Source organism: Rhinopithecus roxellana, chromosome 6 (genome assembly GCF_007565055.1).
Source record: "Rhinopithecus roxellana isolate Shanxi Qingling chromosome 6, ASM756505v1, whole genome shotgun sequence".
Classification (NCBI taxonomy): Eukaryota; Metazoa; Chordata; class Mammalia; order Primates; family Cercopithecidae; genus Rhinopithecus; species Rhinopithecus roxellana.
The window spans coordinates 133,679,358-133,688,607 of record NC_044554.1 but is presented as its reverse complement, the minus strand read 5'-3'; the positions used below and the strand labels follow the sequence as shown (position 1 = coordinate 133,688,607).

Sequence of the window (9,250 nt, the reverse complement as noted above, 5' to 3'; positions counted from 1 at the left end):
TCTACCAACAAAGTTGAAAATAGTTCATATTTTAAAGCCAAAAGTTAATAAGGACAATGAAAAATATAGTTTTAAATTCATATTAGTCCCCTTAGTTCTCTCTGTCCAAGTTCTGGGAGGTTCTAAGAGACGACTAGAAGATAGGGGGAGATGAGCATAATGGGCAGCAGGGTGGGGCCTCTTCTCTGGGCCTGGCCTCTTTGAGTCCCTGTGGTAACAAGGGACTGTTATAATAATAGACATTTGAGATCCTAGGCAAGAGGGAAGGACAGAAGATTCTGGTCCAACTTCCATTTTATGAAAACAATGACTCGGAGACTTTAAGTGATTTGTTCAAAACAAGACAGTTTTGGATAAATAATCTAATTCTAAAATGCAGGTTTTCTGACATCGGGCCATTGTGCTTTCCCAACATTAAAGAAAAACATTCTAAGTAAATGACAGACTATTTATATCTTGGCTTTCATTGCCCTGTCTTTACAGCAGAAGGGGAAGTGGTAGGTGTGGTTTCCCAATGATGAATCTTGAAGATGAAACCTGGAATGAGTAGGACAAGATGCCAAAAGAACCCAAACCTACTAGGTAGACACTGTAAACGGGATCATTTAAAATCCACTCACATCCCATTCCATGCGTTCTTCTGCTATAGACACTAGAAAGCTAAAACTTACCTTCCCAGACTTTTTTGCAGCTAGGAGAGACAATGGTAGATCTGATGAATGAAACAATCTCAAGCTGGCTGGGCATCTTCTGCTGCTTCTTTCTTCTTGACTAGAATTTGAGCTTGATGCTGGAGGTACATCAGTCATCCTCAGGGTGGTAGAGCAGGAAGAAAAAATGCTCAGTTCCCAGATAGCATCCTTGAGCTACTGTTCCAGCCCTAATCTACTTCAACCCAGACTTCTTCTCACATGAGGCAGATAAATATCTTCCTTGAGTAAGTCCATGTTCATCAGATTGTAAGGTGCTTGTATTGAACATAGCCTTATCTTATATTTCAGTCTGAATCAAAAGTGGAATCAAGAATAGCAAAGTCAGGCCAAACCGAATTTCAGCCAGGTAAAGTTCACAGGCTAATCTGAGCTCAAAGCTGACATGAGTCAGCAAAGAAGGCCAGTTGAAAAAGATAAGGGCCGGGCACAGCGGCTCAAGCCTGTAATCCCAGCACTTTGGGAGGCTGAGACGGGCGGATCATGAGGTCAGGAGATCAAGACCATCCTGGCTAACATGGTGAAACCCCGTCTCTACTAAAAAATACAAAAAACTAGCTGGGCGAGGTGGCAGGCGCCTGTAGTCCCTGCTACTCGGGAGGCTGAGGCAGGAGAATGGCATAAACCCGGGAGGCGGAGCTTGCAGTGAGCTGAGATCTGGCCACTGCACTCCAGCCTGGGCGACAGAGCCAGACTCCGTCTCAAAAAAAAAAAAAAGTAAAAAGAAAAAGATAAGAAAACTGTCTAGACGAAATACTGAGTTTATATGCAGTGCTTTTAAAGGCCCAGAATGTGATCTGTGGATGTGCCTTAGTTATCTCATTGACATTAGACAGGACAGCGTGATTCAAGGAAGTTACTACTGTACTTCAGGCCACCTATCTTAGTTCCCCTCTTAAGAATAAAATAAAATGGGCACAAGAGGATATGAGAAATGGAATACTAAGGCAAAAACATGTCAGCAAACCAGACTGCTCTGAGAATATTGGCACAGTGGAACGTGGAGGCAGCTTGGGGCCTGCTGGAGGAAGCAAGGATGAGAGGCATGCATCAGAAGCATACTTAGAAGAGGCTAGAGAGCTTTGGTTTCTTGGCCTTATTTCATCCCGCTGGAGACGATTATCTTACCAGACAGTATTGCTGTAGTATTGAAATTTAAAGAATAATATTCTCATGAGTAGACTGCAGTGTGTTTCCCAGTCAGAGAGGATGCTCTGAAGATTTGGTAAAAATAGCTGAAGGTGCACACATTATGTGCTTGATGTAATTATTCCTGAAAGCCATCTCATGTAGGTAGTTTTAAATTAACTCCCCCAGGACCCAGTGAGAGAGGGAGAAAAAAATAATAATTTGAATTGAAAAAGAGTCTTTGCACTGCGCGCAGTGGGCTCATGCCTGTAATCCCAGCACTTTGGGAGGCTGAGGCGGGTGGATCCCCTGAGGTCAGGAGTTCAAGACCAGCCTGGCCAACATTGCAAAACCCCGTCTCTACTAAAAGTACAAAAATTAGCCAGGCATGGTGGTGGGTGCCTGTAATCCCAGCTACTCAGGAGGCTGAGGGAGAATAGCTTGAACTCAGGAGGTGGAGGTTGCAGTGAGCCAAGATTATACCACTGCACTCCAGCCTGGGTGACAAGAGTGAGACTCCATCTCAAAAAAAAAAAAAAAAAAAAAAAGAAGAAGAAGAAGAAGAAAAGAAAACGAGTCTTTGAACAATGAAATAAATGCTTCCAAATGCAAAATCACGTACTACCTTAATTTATCAAATAAGAATAAGGGTAATAAAGAGTTATCAATATTATGCTTTGACATTCCCGGAAAGCTAACAAATTGACCCATCCTTAAGGTACCCAAATACATTTATAAAAACCTAAGTCATTACTTCCCAATAGTGCGAAACCATTAGACATGTAAGGGGAAATTTTGTATTTCAAAATTTGAACTTTAAAGTTGTTTCAAAATGAAAATAACTTTCTTGAACTAACACTGAAACAATTAAAACCATGGGTATTTGGAAAAGAACTTCTGGTGAGCTCATCAGCATTTTAAAGGTCTATAAAAGAGGCTTCCCATAACCCCTATCAGTTTGATAGAAACAGTAGGAATTCTCTATCCTCATTATGGGTCCATGTATTAACTTGATCTTCCTTGTGGCTCAGTTAGTTTTTACTTCCCTTGGGTTCTAGTCCTATTATGGAGCAAAGATACTTTGAGCACAGACATGGATTTTTCACTTTGGAAAGGGAATCCCTTCCATCTTGTCCTGAGGCCAGATGGGGAGACCAAGAATTTAAGCAGACACATTCATCTTCCTATCTTCAGGTACCTCTGAAGAAACTCCTGTACCTCTTCTATAAAAGCACACACCCTCTTTGGGGAAACACACTCTCTCACACATTTTGATACATCTCTTGGGAGGAAAATTTGGTAAGAGCTATCAACATTTCAAATGCATGCTTTTCTTTAACCAAGAAACTCCTTTTCCAGGAATTCAACAGCCACATGCTCACATCAGCAAAGACAGATGTCCAAACTTATTTCTTGCTACAATTTTTGTAATAGGTGGAGACTAGGGAAAAAAATTAACTGTCCATCAAAAAAATGACAGAGTAAATACATTTTAGAAGAATTTTCACTTCTGGTTATGCTAGAGTAGCTTCTAAGAGACTGTCCCTACCGTCAAAACAACCAGAAAAGCTGGATGATACACATAAAACATTGTTGAAGGCATTTGAATAGCTGCTAAGGCAAGCAAGGGAAAGGGGACAGCCCAAGTAGGCAGATATCCTGGAAGTTGCTTTCCCTTCTGGGGCACTTGCTGATTCTTAGTGCTGGCAAGAGAGTGAAAGTCAATGCAGAAGGCAGCTGTTAAGGAACAGAGAAATCTGCAGAACTTTGGGGACTCTCAAGAACTGAGGAGACAAATGTTGGATTTGGGGGCCTGGTGCAGTGGCTCATGCCTGTAATCCCAGCACTTTGGAAGGCTGCAGTGGACAGATCATCTGAGGTCAGAAGTTCGAGTCCAGCCTGGTCAACATGGTGAAACCCCATCTCTACTAAAAATACAAAAATTAGCCAGACATGGTGGCCACGCGTGGTGGCTGAGTAGCCCAGCTACTTAGGAGGCTGAGGCACAAGAATTACTTGAACCTGGGAGGTAGAAGTTGCAGTGAGCTGAGATCCTACCACTGCACTCCAGCCTGGGTGACAGAGCAAGACCTTGTCTCAAAAATATAAAATAAAAAATAATAAATAATAAAAAATTTGGAGCTGGAGGTTGCCAAGGATTTGAGTGGTTAAGATTCTGGTGAAAGAGGAGATGCAGGGGAATAGCCCAAAAACAACTGGTTTCCCTCTGAATGAATTGGCAAATATTTTGCTGCAGAGGGCAAGAGATGAAGAAGCTAAATGGAAAGCCACTGAGAAGCAGAGCAGAGGGTGTTTGGAAGACTGCCTCACAGTCCTTAGAAAATAAAAATAGTGGAGTCCAGGACCTACCAAAGATGTCCATTTGCCGACCTAGTAAATGCTCCAGATCTCAGTTCTGAGGTTCATGTATTTTCCAGGAGGAGATGGTAAAAGTATAATTTGTATTTGACTGTGTTTAGTAAAGAATCTCTAGGGAAAAAACCAAAACAATAGGAAAAGAATATAGTAACAGCAGAAGAAGAGAATAACATAATTTTAAAATTGAATTATCCAAACAAAGGCAAGAAATTTTAAAAAATGAACATAAAACATGATGACAAATAGAAAACAAATGGAACATGATAATTATAAAACCAAATTCGTTAGTAATCACATTACATGTAAATGGACTAATTGGCTAAATTTAAAGACAAAGATGGTCACTCTGGGTGGAGGTGAAACAGTTGTAGGCTGCTTATGAGAGACACATTTTTAATATAAGGACACAAAAAAGTTTGAAAGTGAAAGAACGGGGAAATAGATTCCATGAGTAGAAGACACTGTGAATGCCCTTGGCAATCGCCATGACTTTCCAGATGTCTTTCAGTGGCATGTAGCACTGGGTCTTGCCTGAGGACATTCTTTAACCCTGGAAGCAGGCTGATGGGGAATACAGGCTGGTGGGAAATGGGACGGAGTAGAAATTCTGAGGAGCTGATGCCCTCAGGAGCAGCCCTTGTCTAGTGAGGATGTGAGCTGGCAGTAAATACTCCAGCTTGCTCACCTTCAGGTGGAGACATTCCAAGGTGTTTCCATGCAGTCTGCCAGCAAAGCCACTGAGGACCCTAGAGGAGACTTCCAAGAGGGGAAGCGAGCCCTAGCTGTCCACAGCCAACAGCTCACTAGTGCATTCAGTGTCAGCTTCCTTCCCTTCCGTGTCTACCCAGGCGACATTACCAGTGTTCTTAGGTTTACTTCTTACCTTCCGTACTCAAAGTCTGCTTCTCAGGGACACCAGCTTAATACACCATGCAAACATTAGCCCCCTAAAACTAGTATAATTACATCAATATACAAAGTAGAATCTAAGGCAAGAAGCGTCACTAGAGAGTAAGGGGGTGTTTCTTATATATAAAATGGCTAATCCACCAACAAGATACAATAACTTAAAAATACATGCACTTGATATTATGGCTTTAAAATATATAAAAGCAAAAATTGATGGAAACAGAAAAAAGGAAATAAATCTATTACCAAAATCAAATCTATTACCAAAAAACAAATCTATTACCAAAATGCAAGTTGAGAAGACACTTCTCTGAATACCTAATAGAACAGGTAGGGGGGAAAAAAGGAAATATGTATGTAGATTTGAGCAACACAATTAACAATTGAATACATATTCTTCCTAAGTGCATGTGGACCATTTACTAACACTGATATTGTGTTGGACCATAAAGCAACTTTCAGAAAATCTCAAAGGACTGAAATCATACACAGTATGTTTTATGATCATGATACAATTAAACTTAAAAAAAAACTAGAAAATACTATTTGGAAATTATACAATAATAATGATAGTGCATGGGTTAAATGAGAAATTCCAATGAAAATTAGAAAATATTTTCACTTGACTAATAATGAAAATTCAATATATTAAAACTCAAACTCATGGGATGTAGCTAAAGTTGCATTTGGGGAGGGGATTTATGCAGCAAATGCATATTTTAGAAAGAAGAAAAGTTGAAATGGCAATTAGCTAAGTATTATCAAGAAATTAGAAAAAGAACAGCAATTTAAACCCAAAGTAGATGAAAGTCAATTTAAAAAATGAGAAGAAATTAATGAATAGAAAATGAGCAAGAAATAGAGAAATATAAAAAGCTAAAAGTTTATCATTTGAAAAGATTAGTAAGATTAATGGAAATCTACAAGGACAGATGAAAAAGAGACTAGTCACAAATTATCAATATCAGAATGAAAAGGTGTACATCACTACAGACAATAAAGATACTAAAAAATAAGAGTGAGGCTAGGTGCAGTGGCTCACACCTGTAATCCCAGCAGTTTGGGAGGCTGAGGCAGGATGATTGCTTGAGCTCAGGAGTTTGAGATCAGCCTAGGCAACATGGTGAAACCTCGCCTCTACTAAAACTACAAAAAAAAAAAAAAAAAAAAAAATAGCTGGATGCAGTGGTGTGTGCCTGTGGTACTAGCTACTCAGGAGGCTGAGGTGGGAGGATTGCTTGAGCCTAGGAGATGGAAGTTACATGGAGCTGAAATCACACCACTGCACTCCAGCCTGGGCAACAGAGCCAGACCCCATCTCAAAAAAAAAAAAAAGATATGAGGAACTACTTTATGCCAATAAATTTGGAAACGTAGGGAAAATAAGAAAGTTCTTATAAAAATAGACTTCACCAAAATTGATGAACAGAAATCCAAAACTTAAATTGCTCTTTATCTAGTAAAGTAATTGAACCTATAAATTAACACTTTTCCACAAACAATTTCCTCAGCCCAGATGACTTCACTAACGGATTCTTCCTAAAATTCAAGATAAAAGAAAAAGAAGAAACGCTTCCCAACATATTTTATGATGCCAGCAAAACTTTGATATTAAATTCTGAAAAGAACATTACTCAAAAGGAAATTACTTGCCAAGTTCCTTCATGAAATATATATAAGAATTTTTGTAAAAACAGTAAATTAAATCCAGTGATATATAAAATGGTTACTACATCATGACTACGTGACTTTTATTCCAGGAATGCTAGAGTGTTAAAGTCTGAGAACAAAGTAATGTAATTAGACACATTAACAAAGTGAAATAGAAAAATCACATGATTGTGTCAATAGATGCAAAAAAGTATTTGATGTGAGTCAAAAATCTATTTTTTTTTTCTTGTCAGATGGGTAATGTGCTGATGGTGTAAGAACATTTAAGGAAGGCATATCTCACACCTGAGCGTGAAAAAACCCAATCATCACACTTATGAACTACAAAAGGATTTCAAAATCTATTTGTGATAAAATGTCTTAGCAAATTAGAAATAGAAAAGAATTTTATTAATCTGGAAAAAAGCATATACAAAAAATATGAAATATGGTTAAAATAAAATTTAGAAGTTCTAAGCAAATGGAGAAAAATACTACCTACACCTTCTGTACAGATATCCAATTGAATCAGTATCATTTATTTTTAAAGACCATTCTTCCCCCCTCTATACAGAAACTAAGTCATATTTGAGTCATTGGATATGAATGGATATGTTTTTATATTTCCTACTATCCACTCTACACTGTCTTAATGACTGGAACTTTATAATAAGCCACGATGTCCTGTATGTATAGCCTCCAGTTTTTTTCTTCTTAAGATTATCTTGGATATTATGCCCTTTGCATTTTCACACAAATACTAGAAACAAATTGTTGACTTCTTAGAAAAACTTTACTGGGTCTTAACTGGCATTGTGTTGAATCTATAATCAATTTGGGTAGAATCTTTTCAATATCAGTACTTTCAATCCATAAATATGTTATTTCCCTTCCTTTGCTTAGAATTTTAAAATTTTCTCTTAATTATATTTCATAATTTTTGTGTAAGTTATGGCATAAGGGTGGGTAGAGTCTTTTTTTTTTTTTTTTTTTACTGTAAGCCTTTTGTACTGGTTACTTTGTTTCTATTTATGAGCATGTTCCTTTTTCACTAAAAAAAAAAAAAAAAGAAAAGGAAAAAATATTAAGTTTAAAACACAAAATGAAACCCACACAAACTATATCCTGGGAAGTGACCCTGTTGGTTGCCTAACAGCCATCCTCCTGTTCTTCTTTGCTGTCACAGCAAATCTTTTTATTTGGGTTTACTCTCAGGGAGAAGCGAATCCATCTCGCAATCCAGGGTAAATTCTGCCTGATTGAATTCAACTCCTGCGCTCCCATTCCCCTTGTTAGAGAACGGGTTAGGCAAAAGCTCAAAACCAGGAAGGCAGGAGGAAGTGGGCGCTAAGAGCATCCACACAAAATTCTAGCATATGTTAAAAAAAAAAAAGAAAAGAATAATCACACAGAAAAATGCACATTTTGGTACAAAAATACAGTTAGAAGGAGTTAGTTCTAGTATTCAATAGTAGGGAGGGAAACTATAGTTAATAATTTATTGTATACATCAAAATGGCTAGAGGAGAAGATTTGTAATGTTTCTAACACAGGGAAAAGATATGTATTTGAGGTGATGGATATCCAAATTACTCAGATTTTACCACTGTACATCATATACAGGTATCAGAATATCACATGTACCCCCAAAGTCTGTGTAACTATTATGTATCAATAAAAAATGCAGACCTTTCTTCAAACAGATGTTGGTGTGTCTGAATGAAACCAAATCTAGGGACAAACATTTAACAATCCCTCAGGGAGCTAATCTCCGAGTCAAAGCCATCATGTCTTGATGACAGAGCAGAACGGTGGAGAGAACCTCTGCCGTGATGACATAATTGCACAGCTGAATTAACTTATGATAGAGATGCCCTATCTTTGGGCTTCTTATGTGGGGAGAGAGTTTTCTATTACTCCCAGCCAAGCCATCCTAACTGTCATGACACTCTTGCTGTGAAGTGAGCAGCCTTGGAGAAGGAAGATTTAGTGGGAGTTCTTGGACTCTGCACACTCCTTCATGCTTCCAGGTGCCAGCTGTCCTTCCAACAGCACACATCTCTGAGAATAATGCCTTAGATCTCCACAGGACCATTTTCCTTGCTACAGCAGTTAAAATGGGCCCCTGAAAGCAGTTGGATGAGGGGTAATGCCTCATACAGGCCTGTGTTTTCCATCTCTGAGACTCAAGAGAACTAACCTAACAGTGTTTCTCCCATGGTCCTGTTGTTGCTCGGAGATCTTAGTTTCAGGCCTCAGAATCTATTCTAGTTACTTGAAGCAGAAAGAGGCCTCAGAACCTATTCTAGTTACTTGAAGCAGGAAGAGACTTATTAAAGGGTAGAGTCTGTAGGAGTGGGTGGCAAAGACACAGGCTTTAGGTTGAGCTTCCAGAAACAACTCCGGAAACCTCACCACAGAACCAGCTGCCAAGAACACTGCCGCTCTGCCTCAGTCAGGAAGTCGCAGAATAT

The 9,250-nt window shown here is 38.8% G+C and overlaps 1 non-coding gene across 1 annotated transcript; it reads right to left on the bottom strand.

Moving 5' to 3' along the window:
* Nucleotides 1-7,024: 7,024 nt before the first annotated feature.
* On the bottom strand, nt 7,025-7,130 carry LOC115898498. The gene has a single exon (XR_004058223.1). It is a non-coding gene; the product is annotated as a small nucleolar RNA U13 (small nucleolar RNA).
* Nucleotides 7,131-9,250: the final 2,120 nt, after the last annotated feature.